This window comes from Stenella coeruleoalba (genome assembly GCF_951394435.1).
Source record: "Stenella coeruleoalba genome assembly, chromosome: 18".
Taxonomy (NCBI): Eukaryota; Metazoa; Chordata; class Mammalia; order Artiodactyla; family Delphinidae; genus Stenella; species Stenella coeruleoalba.
The window spans coordinates 3,186,267-3,199,451 of record NC_137164.1 but is presented as its reverse complement, the minus strand read 5'-3'; the positions used below and the strand labels follow the sequence as shown (position 1 = coordinate 3,199,451).

At 41.3% G+C, this 13,185-nt stretch overlaps 1 protein-coding gene across 3 annotated transcripts in view; it reads left to right on the top strand.

Moving 5' to 3' along the window:
* AMER2 (APC membrane recruitment protein 2) overlaps window positions 1-13,185 on the top strand; it is a 75,587-nt gene that overhangs the window by 51,995 nt on the left and 10,407 nt on the right. Inside the window, exons 3-5 of one of the 3 annotated variants that reach the window (XM_079903424.1) lie at window positions 699-933; window positions 9,170-9,296; window positions 11,239-11,413. The gene's annotated coding sequence lies outside the window, so the exon portion shown is untranslated. Of the gene's footprint in view, window positions 1-698; window positions 934-9,169; window positions 9,297-11,238; window positions 11,414-13,185 lie in introns of those variants that run through there. The other 2 variants (XM_079903425.1, XM_079903426.1) reach the window with 2 other exon arrangements.

Sequence of the window (13,185 nt, the reverse complement as noted above, 5' to 3'; positions counted from 1 at the left end):
AGTTGGAGAACTCACACTTCCCAATTTCAAAACTTACTTTAAAGACCCAGTAATCAAGACAGTATAAAACTGGCATAGGATAGACACATAGATCAACGAGATTGAATCCAGAGTCCAGACGTAAACCCTAACATCTATTGTCAAACGATTTTTTAAATAGATCTTTATTGGAGCATAAGTGCTTCACAATACTGTGTTAGTTTCTGTTGTACACCAAAGTGAATCAGCCATATGCATACCTATGTCCCCATATCCCCTCCCTCTTGAGCCTCCCTCCCACCCTCCCTATCCCACCCCTCTAGGTCATCGCAAAGCACTGAGCTGATCTCCCTGTGCTATGCTGCTGCTTCCCACCAGCCAACTATTTACATTTGGTAGTGTATATATGTCCATGCTACTCTCACTTCGCCCCAGCTTCCTCCTCCCACCCCATGTCCTCAAGTCCATTCTCTATGTCTATGTCTTTATTCCTGCCCTGTAACTAGGATCATCAGTACCTTTTTTTTTTTTTTAGATTCCATATATATGCATTAGCATATGGTATTTATTTTTCTCTTTCTGACTTACTTCACTCTGTATGACAGACTCTAGGTCCATCCACCTCACTACAAATAACTCAGTTTCGTTTCTTTTTATGGCTAAGTAATATTCCATTGTATATATATGCCACATTTTTTTTTTTTTTTTTTTTTTTGCAGTACGCGGGCCTCTCACTGTTGTGGCCTCTCCCGCTGCAGCGCACCGGCTCCGGACATGCAGGCTCAGCGGCCATGGCTCATGGGCCCAGCTGCTCCGCGGCATGTGGGATCCTCCTGGACCGGGCCACGAACCCGTGTCCCCTGCATCGGCAGGCAGACTCTCAACCACTGTGCCACCAGGGAAGCCCCATGTGCCACATTTTCTTTATCCATTCATCTGTCAATGGACATTTAGGTTGGTTCCATGTCCTAGCTACAGTAAATAGTGCTGCAGTGAACACTGTCTCTTTTTGAACTATGGTTTTCTCAGGGTATATGCCCAGTAGTGGGATTGCTGGGTCATATGGTAGTTCTATTTTTAGTTTTCTAAGGAACCTCCATACTGTTTTCCATAGTGGTCGTATCAGTTCACATTCCCACCAACAGTGTAGTTGGGTTCCCTTTTCACCACACCCTTTCCAGCATTTATTGTTTCTAGATTTTTTGATGATGGCCATTCTGACTGGCATGAGGTGATACCTCATTGTAGTTTTGATTTGCATTTTTCTAATAATTAGTGATGTTGAGCATCTTTTCATGGGCCTCTTGGCCATCTGTATGTCTTCCTTGGTGAAATATCTATTTAGGTCTTTCACCCATTTTTTAATTGGATTGTTTGTTTTTTTGATATTGAGCTCCATGAGCTGTTTGTATATTTTGGAGGTTAATCCTTTGTCTGCTGTTTCATTCGCAAATATTTTCTCCCATTCTGAGTGTTGTCTTTTTATCTGGTTTATGGTTTCCTTTGCTGTGCAAAAGCTTTTAAGTTTAAGTCCCATTTGTTTATTTTTATTTCCGTTACTCTAAGAGGTGGGTCAAAAAAAATCTTGCTGTGCTTTATGTCAAAGAGTGTTTTTCCTATGTTTTCCTCTAAGAGTTTTATAGTGTCTGGTCTTACATTTAGGTCTTTAATCCATTTGGAGTTTATTTTTTTGTGTATTTTTGTGTATGGTGTTAGGGAGTTCTCTAATTTCATTCTTTTACATGTAGCTATCCAGTTTTCCCAGCACCACTTATTGAAGAGGCTGCCTTTTCTCCATTATATGTTCTTGCCTCCTTTGTCGTAAATTAGGTGCCCATATGTGCATGCGTGTATCTCTGGGCATTCTATCCTGTACCATTGATCTATATTTCTGTTTTTGTGACAGTACCATACTGTCTTGATTACTGTAGCTTTGTGGTATAGTTTGAAGTCAGGGAGCCTGATTCCTCCAACTCCATTTTTATTTCTCAAGATTGCTTTGGCTATTTGGGGTATTTTGTGTTTCCATACGAATTGTAAAATGTTCTGTTCTAATTCTGTGAAGAATGCCATTGGTAGTTTGATGGGGATTGCATTGAATCTGTAGATTGCTTTGGTAGTATAGCCATTTTCACAATATTGTTTCTTCCAATCCAAGAACATGGTATATTTCTCCATCTGTTTATGTCATCTTTGATTTCTTCCATCATTGTTTTACAGTTTTCTGAGTACAAGTCTTTTGCCTCCTTAGGCGGGTTTATTCCGAGGTGTTTTATTCCTTTTGTTGCAATGGTAAATGGGAGTGTTTCCTTAATTTCTTCTTCTGATTTTTTGTTGTTGGTGTATAGGAATGCCAGAGATTTCTGTGCATTAATTTTGTATCCTGCAACCTTACCAAATTCATTGATTAGTTCTAGTAGTTTTCAGGTGGCATCTTTAGGATTTTCTATGTACAGTATCATGTCATCCTCAAACAGTGACAGTTTTACTTTTTCTTTTCCAATTTGTATTCCTTTTATTTCTTTTTCTTTTCTGATTGCCATGGCTAGGAATTCCAAAACTATGTTGAATAAGAGTGGCGAGAGTGGACATCCTTGTCTTGTTCCTGATCCTAGTGGAAATGCTTTCAGTTTTTCACCATTGAGTGTGATGCTTGCTGTGGGTTTGTCATATATGGCCTTTATTATGTTGAGGTAGTTCCCTCTATGCCCATTTTCTGGAGAGTTTTTATCATAAATGGGTGTTGAATTTTGTCAAAAGCTTTTTCTGCATCTATTGAGATGATCATATGGTTTTTATTCCTTAATTTGTTAATGTGGTGTATCACATTGATTGATTTGCATATATTGAAGAATCCTTGCATCCCTGGGATAAATCCCACTTGATGTTGATCATGGTATATGATCCTTTTAATGTGTTGTTGGATTCTGTTTGCTAGTATTTTGTTCAGGATTTTTGCATCTATGTTCATCAGTGATATTGGTCTATAATTTTCTTTTTTTGTGATATCTTTTCCTGGTTTTGGTATCAGGGCGATGGTGGTTTTGTAGAATGAATTTGGGAGTGTTTCTCCCTCTGCAATTTTTTGGAAGAGTTTGAGAAGGCTCGGTGTTAGCTCTTCTGTAAATGTTTGATAGAATTCGCCTGTGAAGCCATCTGGTCCTGGACTTTTGTTTGTTGGAAGATTTTTAATTACAGTTTCAATTTCATTACCTGTGATAGGTCTGTTTATATTTTCTAATTCTTCCTGGTTCAGTCTTGGAAAATTGTACCTTTCCAAGAATTTGTCCATTTCTTCATGGTTGTCCATTTTATTGGCATATAGTTGTTTGTAGTAGTCTCTTATAATCCTCTGTATTTCTGCAGTGTCAGTTGTGATTTCTCCTTTTTCTTTTTTTTTTTTTTTTTTTGCGGTACGTGGGCCTTTCACTGTTGTGGCCTCTCCCGTTGCGGAGCACAGGCTCTGGACGTGCAGGCTCAGTGGCCATGGCTCCTGGGCGCAGCTGCTCCGCGGCATGTGGGATCTTCCTGGACCGGGGCACGAACCCGCGTCCCCTGCATCGGCAGGTGGACTCTCAACCACTGCACCACCAGGGAAGCCCCGATTTCTCCTTTTTCATTTCTAATTTTATTGATTTGCATCCTCTCCCATTTTTTCTTGATGAGTCTGGCTACAGGTTTATCAATTTTGTTTATCTTCTCAAAGAACCAGGTTTTAGTTTTATTGATCTTTGCTGTTGTTTTCTTTGTTTCTGTTTCATTTATTTCTGCTCTGATCTTTATGATTTCTTTCCTTCTACTGACTTTGGGTTTTCTTTGTTCTGCTTTCTCAGTTGTTTTAAGTGTAAGGTTAGATTATTTATTTGAGATGTTTCTTGTTTCTTGAGGTGAGATTGAATTGCTATAAACGTCCCTCTTAGAACTGCTTTTGCTGCATCCCATACGTTTTGGGTCGTTGTGTTTTTGTTGTCATTTGTTTCTATGTATTTTTTAATTTGTTCTTTGACTTCTTCAGTGATCTCTTGGTTATTTAGTAGTGCACTGTTTAGCCTCCATGTATTTGCTTTTTTTTACAGTTTTTTTCCTGTAATTGATTTCCAATCTCACAGCATCATGGTCAGTAAAGATGCTTGATGTGATTTCAATTTTCTTAAATTTTCTGAGGCTTGATTTGTGACCCAAGATGTGATCTTTTCTCGAGAATGTTCCATGTGCACTTAAGAAGAAAGTGTATTCTGCCACTTTTGGGTGGAATGTTCTATAAATATAAATTAAATCTGTCTGGTCTATTGTGTCATTTAAAGCTTGTGTTTCCTTATTTATTTTCTGTTTGGATGAACTGTTCATTGGTGTAAGTGGCGTGTGAAAGTCCCCTATAATTATTGTGTTACTGTCGATTTCTCCTTTCATGATTGTTAGCATTTGCCTTATGCATTGAGGTGCTCCCATGTTGGGTGCATAAACACTTATAATTGTTATATCTTCTTGGATTGATCCTTTGATCATTATATAGTGTCCCTCCTTATTTCTTGTAACAGTCTTTATTTTAAAGTCTATTTTATCAGATATGAGTATTGCTACTCCAGCTTTCTTTTGATTTCCATTTGCATGGAATACCTTTTTCCATCTGTTCACCTTCAGTCTGTATGTGTCCCTAGGTCTGAAATGGGTCTCTTGTAGATGGCGTATATATGGGTCTTGTTTTTGTATCCATTCAGCCAGTCTGTGTCTTTTGGTTGGGGCATTTAATCCATTTACATTCAAGGTTATTATAGATATATATGTTCCTATTACCATTTTCTTAATTGTTTTGGGTTTGTTTTTGTGGGTCTTTTTCATCTCTTGTGTTTCCTGCCTAGAGAAGTTTCTTTAGCATTTGTAAAACTGGTTTGGTAGTGCTGAATTCTCTTAGCTTTTGCTTGTCTGAAAAGCTTTCGATTTCTCTGTTGAATCTGAATGAGATCCTTGCTGGGTAGAGTAATCTTGGTTGTAGGTTTTTCTCTTTCATCACTTTCAATATTTCCTCCCACTCCCTTCTGGCCTTTAGAGTTTCTGCTGAAAAATCAGCTGATAACCTTATGGGGATGCCTTTGTATATTATTTTTTGTTTTTCCCTTGCTTCTTTTAATATTTTTTCTTTGACTTTAATTTTTGTTAGTTTGATTAATATGTGTCTTGGTGTGTTTTTCCTAGGGTTTATCCTTTATGGAACTCTCTGTGCTTCCTGGACTTGGGTGACTATTTCCTTTCCCATGTTAGGGAAGTTTTTGACTATAATCTCTTCAAATATTTTCTCAGACCCTTTCTTTTTCTCTTCTTCCTCTGGGACGCCTATAATTCAAATGTTGGTGCATTTAGTGTTGTCCCAGAGGTCTCTGAGATTGTCTTCAATTCTTTTCATTCTTTTTTCTTTATTCTGTTCCTTGGCAGTTACTTCCACCATTTTGTCTTCCAGCTCACTTATTCATTCTTCTGCCTCTCTTATTCTGTTATTGATTCCTTCTAGTGTAATTTTCATTTCAGTTATTGTGTTGTTTATCTCTGTTTCTTTGTTCTTTAGTTCTTCTAGATCTTTGTTAAACATTTCTTGTATTTTCTCAGTCCGTGCCTCCATTCTATTTCTGAGATTCTGGATCATCTTTTTTTTTTTTTTTTTTTTTGCGGTACGCGGGCCTCTCACTGTTGTGGCCTATCCCGTTGCGGATCACAGGCTCCAGACGCGCAGGCTCAGTGGCCATGGCTCACGGGCCCAGCCACTCCGTGGGCATGTGGGATCTTCCCAGACCAGGGCAGGAACCCGCGTCCCCTGCATCGGCAGGCGGACTCTCAACCACTGAGCCACCAGTGAAGCCCCCTGGATCATCTTTATTATCATTATTCTGAATTCTTTTTCAGGTAGATTGCCTATTTCCTCTTCATTTATTTGGTCTTGTAGGTTTTTACCTTGCTCCTCCACCTGTGACATATTTTTTTGCCGTCTCTTTTTTTTTTTTTTTATGAGTGGGATTGTGTTCCTGTCTTACTGGTTGTTTGGCCTGAGGCTTCCAACACTGGAGTTTGTAGGCTGTTGGGTAGAGCTGGGTCTTGGTGCTGAGATGAGGACCTCCTGGAGATCTCACTCTGATGAATATTCCCTGGGGTCTGAGGTTCTCTGTTAGTCCAGTGATTCCAACATTGAACTCACACCACAGGAGCTTTGGCCCAGCCCCCGGTGTATGAACCCAGATCCCACAAGCCACGTGGGGTGGCAAAAAAAAAAAAAAAAAAAGAGAGAACAATAACAAGGTAAAAAATAAAATTAGACTAGGAAACTAACAGATGTCTTAGAAAGAATATAAAAATAAAAATACACATGAATCAACAACCAGAAGGTACAACACTACCACAATAGTAAAAAAAGGGGAGGAGGAAAAAGAGAAAAAAAAAAAAAGGGGGGAAAGCCCTTGGCTGTGGAGGGCAGGGCCTAAGCACGGGTGAGGTTTGGGCAGTGGGCGGGGCCAATGCTCAGGACCCACGGGGCTGGAAAAGGCCCTGGGGGCCATGGGGGGGTGGGGCTTAGGCTCAAGGAACAGAAGGGGCCCAGGTGTGCCCCCCACCCCTGGTCCCAGAGGGCAGGGGACCTCACCTGGGAGCCCAGCAGGCTTCCTGGGCTCGAGTGGGAGGGGCAGATGCCCTCCTCTCCTCTCTTGCTCCTCCGTCCGGGAGGGCCCCCCGTCCTGCCTCTCCTGATCTCCCCGGCCTCAGGGGCACTGACCCTGACTGGCCTCTACTTCTCCTCCCCCCTCAGTTCCCCTAGTCCTACTGGTTCACTTGGGGGTTCCTCCCGTCTCCTTGGGCATCAGGGTCCCCCACCAGCAGCTGGCAGGCGCCCTAGTTGTGGGGAGATGCTAACTCCCTGTCTTCCCACACTGCCATTTTTGTCGATCGATTTTTTACAAGGGTGCCAAGACCATTTAATGAGAAAAGAATACTCTTTCCAACAAATGGTGTTGGGACAATTGGATATCCACATTAAAATAAAATTTGACTTTTACCTTATACCATATACAAAAGTTAACTCAAACCATATCACAGACTTACATGTAAGAACTGAAACACCCTGAAGCAAACTCAGGAGTAAATATTCATTACCATGAGCTAGGCGTTGGTTGCTTACATATGACACCCAAAACACAAGCAACAAAAGAAAAAAAATAGATAAATTGAACTTCATCAAAATCAAAAACTATTGTATTTTCAAAGCACACCATCAAAAGAATGAAAAGAAAACCCATAGAATGGGAGGAAATATTTGCAAGTCATATCTGACAAGGGGCTTGTATCCAGAATATATAAAGAACTCTTACAACTCAACAGTAAAAAGACAACCTGATTAAAATATGTTATAAAAAATGTATACACCTATGTAATCACTGACTTGTTCATTTTTAAGCTTCAAGCTCATGTTCAATTCATACCCCTACTCCAACTCCAAGCTAGACTTTTGTTCTCTCCTTCTACCCCATTCCAGATCCCTTACTGGGAGGGCAGGGAGAAGGGAGAGAAAAAGATGCAGTCTTCTTAGTTGACTATCTGTTGCAGGTTATGCGGTTCTCCTTGATTGGCTGTGACTTCTCTTCTAGCTCATTGTCTACAGGCTTGATATGGACAAGGCTCTGTCCAGTGGGAGCTGTTGTCTTCCAAACTCTTCTAAACTTTGGGGTGCTCTTGGGAGCCCTAGCCACATCTCTGGACTATTAGCTGATGGCATCAGCTGCTATTCCTCTGACGTGTGAAACTCTGAGGTCCTACACACCCCTGTCTCATCTGTCTTTCATGGTCCCCAGACAGTACAATATTGTGGGGATAAACACATTCCCTGATACCTAGGTGCTTAAAATCTTGTTGAGGGAACGGTATTGAATATCACTGGTGGTCAACCCAACATCCCTTTTCTAGGCCCCCTTTCTCTTTCTAAGCAGCACCCTGATTTTTTTCCCCACTATCCAGCTCATCCTCAGTCCTAGGGTTGGTACTCCTTAGACCAAACCCATCTTTGCAATCTCACTGATCCTTCCCTCCTCCAGCCAGCACTTGGTTTAGATGGAACTAGGACAAAACTTGGGCCAAGTCTCACTTCTCACGAGAAGTGATTTGCTGGAGGTTCTGGGGAAATTCTTCCTTACTATTCTGGGAGATCTTCCAGTAGCAATTCTGCCCACAAGGATGAGGAAGAAAGTAGCCTCCCCTGCAACTGTCTCACCCCATGCATCCCTCTGGTGGTACAGAGGTGAGATGGAATGGTGGGATACCTCGGTGCAACGGGTCAAACAACCCAGAAGACCTTAGGGCTTTCCTTTAGGGAGGCCAGTTGGAGTTGGATTTTCTGATGTTTTCAATCAAAAGCAAACTAACTGAGTCAGAAGCCAAACAGATATGATGGGCAAAACCATCACTTACAGGATGGGGGGGATCAAAACTCAAAGCTGTTCGTTCTTCCATCTCACACTACGAACCTAACTAGCAGTGTATTCTCACACTTGCAGGCAATTAGGGGTGCTTGCTACTGAGCGTGATGTTCCCCTTACTAAGTAGGTTTCTTGGTTTTAGATTAGTACCACTCTGTCGCTAGGGCAGGAGCTTGGTTTCGCAGTTCTGAGGGGAATGTGTTGCTCTCACTTCTCCTCCTCCTTTAATTTTTAAAAGTCAATGCATAACTTACAAACAATATGGTGCACACATCCTAAGCGTACATCTTGGTGAATTTTTAGTTTTATTGTATTTTTTAAAAATTTTAATTGGAGTATAGTTGGTTTACAATGTTGTGTTAGTTTCAGGTGTAATTTTTAAACATGTATATACTCATTCATCGACGACCCAGATGAAGATATAGAAAGTTATCAGCGTTCCAGAAAGTTCTCTCTTGTCTCTGTTAGTCAGTGCTCCCACCGCTGCAAAGTTTAGCTGCTATTCCTTTTCTTTCACCATAGTTGACTGTGGCCTGTCCTTGACCTTCATAGAAATGGATCACAGAGCATAGACATTTTCAGTTATGATTCCTTCGGTTTAACACAATATCTGTGGACGTCATCCATGTGGATGCGTTCATCATAGTTTGTCTTTTCGCCTCGCTGCTGTGTGCTGCTCCATTCTTTAATATCCCTTTAATTAATTTATTTATTTTTGAATTTATCCATTCTTCTTCTGATAGGCATTTGGATTTTCCCGTTCCAGGGTGTTATGAGTAAAGCTGCTACGAACATTCTTGCCCGTGTCTTTTGGATCTAGGAACTCATTTATGTTGGGTAGACGCATACAGATGGAGATGCTGGATCATGGTACGTACATCTGTTTTCGTAGAACGGCAAGCAGCTCTCCAGAGTGGTTGCCTCCATTAATACTCCACTAGCAATATAACCACATTTTATTTGCTTCACACCCTCTCACTTGGTTCTGTCAGTCGTTTTAATTTTAGCCATTCAGGTAGGGACGTAGTGATCTCACTGTGGCTTTAATTTGTGCTGTCGTCATGACTATACATTGATGTTCAACATCTTTTTAGTACTTTCTGTCTGTCTGGATATTTGTTAACTTCCTGTTTGAGTCTTTTCCTCATTTGATAAAGTAAAAATGAAATAAAATTGGATTGAGTTTTACTATTATTTTGTAGTTCTTTGAAGAGTCTGAAATGAGTACTTCATCAGACATATGGACTGCAAATATCTCCTCCCCATCTGTGACTTGCCTTTTTGCTTTCAATGTTGTCTTATTTGAACAGAAGTTCTTAATTTTTTTTTTTTTTTTTTTTTTTTGCCACACTGTGCAGCTTGTGGGATCTTACTTCCCTGACCAGGGGTTGAACCCAAGCCGCAGCTGTGAGAGCACCGAGTCCTAACCACTGGACTGCCAGGGAACTCCCAGAAGTTCTTAATTTTAATGAAGATGAACTTATTAATCTTTTCTATCATGGCTACTTCTTTTTGTGCCCTGTTTAAGAAATTTTTGCCCACCGACAATCCTAAAATTTGTATGAACCACAAAAGACCCCCAATAGCCAAAGCAATCTTGAGAAAAAAGAACAAAGCTGGAGGCATGTCTTCCTGATTTCCAACTATATTGTAAAACTATAGGAATTAAATGCATTCTTTACATGAAAAAAAATCCTGACTCTACAGGTTTTTTGTTCAGTGTTACTAACAGATACCTAGCCCACCTCACTTCCCAATATCTTGAGGGAGCAGGAGAGTTGAAATCCTTCTCCTTTGTGAACCTTGTCGATTTGCACGACCTATCTAGAGGACTCCGCGCTGACGGATGCTACCCGGACAGGGATCTAACCTGCAAAGTTTGCCCAATTTTTCAACATTGGCATGATACCTAGACCTGACAGAAATTCTGCTGCACGTCCAAGATGTCTGATTAAGACAAGCTTAACAACTAGCTCTGTCCTTATGCCAAGTTCATTATTCCTGCATCTAAACAGGAGGTAATTTCTCAACCTGCTTGGCTGTCTTCCCTAGGAACAAATGAGCCCTCACGTGGAATTTCTCTTGGCCCCTGCACTGGAGGCGAGCAGTGGCATTTGTGTTTGGTGGGCGCAGCCCAAGAGGGAAAATCCTAAATGGAGCTCATGCAAATGAGTCAGTATTGGGCAAAGACATTGAAATGAACTCCGTGCCTCCTGATTCCCTTTCTGTGGAATGCGTCTGGGGAATCTGGGTGCAGCAGAGAGCTCTGGGGCTGTCCTATCCTGGTGGCGTCCATGGCTCTGGAGCGAGGGCTCTCGGACTTGAGATCTTCTTCCTTGATCAAGGAACCACTACTCAAGTCTTGTCTGTTTCCTGATCTTTAAAATATGCAAAGAAATAGTATCTGGGGGTGAACTAGATGAGAGAATTAGTATCACATGCTTATTATGGTAAAGTAAATGCTTAATGAATGACAGCCGTCATTATCTGCTCAAAGATTTTTGTGCTCCTTTGTTCTAGTAAAATGGGTGTGGGAAGTAGAAGCCTCAGCCGTGCTGTCCAATATGTGACACTAGCCGCTTGTGACTACCGGGCTTTTGAGATACGGACATCTGAATCGAGATGTACTGTCAGTGTAAAATTACCGCCGGATTTTGAAGTCTTAGTTTGATTTTTAAAAAAAGAACGTAAAACATCTCATGAATAATTTTTATATTGAGCACACGTTAAAACAATATCTTGGATGTATTGGCTTAAAGAAAACAAGCTATTGAAATTAATTTTACCTCTTTCTTTTTATTTTTTAATGCAGCTACTAGAAAATTCAAAATGAAACACGGGGCCGCTTTACAGTTCTGGCGCCAGAGCTGGCTTAGGCGGTGTCCACGCAGACCTGGGCAGTGGAGGCTACGCGTCCCTCCTGCGCACCAGTGAACGCGTGAAAGTTCACCCCGCACTACTGAGTCGGACCCGTGCTCAGCTCTGGCGTAAGTATGACGTGTTCTTGCGCCGACATGGTTCAAGCCCCAGGGAATCCACTTTTTACATTCTAATGCATGCATGCTGGGGGCACTGCCGCTGACTTTGGAGATGGACCTTGCTCCAGATTAACAGGAGGGATCGAGGGCCAGGGGTTGGGGGTGGAGGAAGTATTTTGATAAAAGACACCTAACTTAACAAAGGCGTCCTCTCAGCGAGCGTGCGATGGGTTTTGTGTAACAGAGCATCACTTGCCAAGGGTGCGCACATCCTTTGTTCCCCGCCACGATCCTGACGCATTGCGAATGCACAGATGCACGCTGGGCGGAGGAACCCAGTGGACACGCGGGGCCCCAGATCCTCTTCCCAGCCGCACACCCTACCCCTCGCTGGGGGCTCTGACAGGTGCTCACACCTGTGACCATCCCAGACACCTGTCCTCGGGATCCTGGGAGGTTCCGGAGCCCCCATAGATGTGGTCAAGGCTAGCCTTGCCGTCCCTAATGCAGGAGTATTCTACAATTTTAACATGTATGTGTATATATGTGTTTCGGTGTATACATACGTGTGAGTATTTATCAACTCTTTACATTAGCAGCTAGATGGGCATGAAACACTAGACCTGCGATAGCTTTATTTGTATAAATATGGTATATGTTTTATATATATGTATATATATTATCCTTTGTGATAATATTTAATGAAATTTTGGAGGGAACATGATTTTCAGCTTTACTTAATTTATTTTGGATTAAAATTTTGATCTTAATTAACTATAACTTATATCTTGCCTTTACATTTTAATAGTCAATTTTAATATAATAAAGCTAACTTTTTGGGAAAATGTATATTAAAATAATTTAATTTCTTCATGTACTCTTCATCATATATATTTAAAATTTTCATACTTCAACTACACTTACATTTTATTTTTAATCCCTTAGACAATAATTGTCGAAGAACACAAATTCTGTAAATGGCTTGTTGATGAAAACCTAAATAGTGATTTTTGGACTTGAGTCCAAAATATAAAAATCATAACTCTACACATCTTTTCTGTTCTCCTGTTATGAAGCTCTATTTGACAAGGCAATGGATAGAACATTTTATTTAACTGTTGGTTGAGTTATAACTTTTAATATTTATAACTTTTAAATACTCGGACAGATAGTAGGTGAGCCTCTGTTCCCTAACTGCAGACCTGCAAATATCAGGAAATGTCAGTCTGGGAGGCTAGATGGGCTTTTGGTGGCATTACTGATTTTTGAAGTTTGTTCCATAAGCTATTTTATAAAATGCATTAGAAGGAAATAGTTCCTTTTAAACTGCTGTGACATTTCCTTGGAGGATGTGTGTGTTTCTCCCCAGCTTCCTACGTAGATGCAAGTGCCTGATCACTGCAGCCTCCTGGACCATGCTCTCATGTGTATCCTGGTGTCATGTTAGTCATACCATGGTATGTTTCTAAGAATGCGTAGTGCCTACGGATTCTTTTTTTTTTTAAATAAATTTATTCAGTTATTTATTTTTGGCCGCGTTGGGTCTTTGTTGCTGCACACAGGCTTTCTCTAGTTGCGGCGAGCGGGGTTACTCTTCGTTGCAGTGCGCGGGCTTCTCATCGTCGTGGCTTCTCTTGCGGAGCACGGGCTCTAGGCACGCGGCCTTCAGTAGTTGTGGCACAAGGGCTCAGTAGTTGTGGCACGTGGGCTCTAGAGTGCAGGCTCAGTCGTTGTGGTGCATGGGCTCAGTTGCTTCGCGGCATGTGGGATCTTCCCGGACC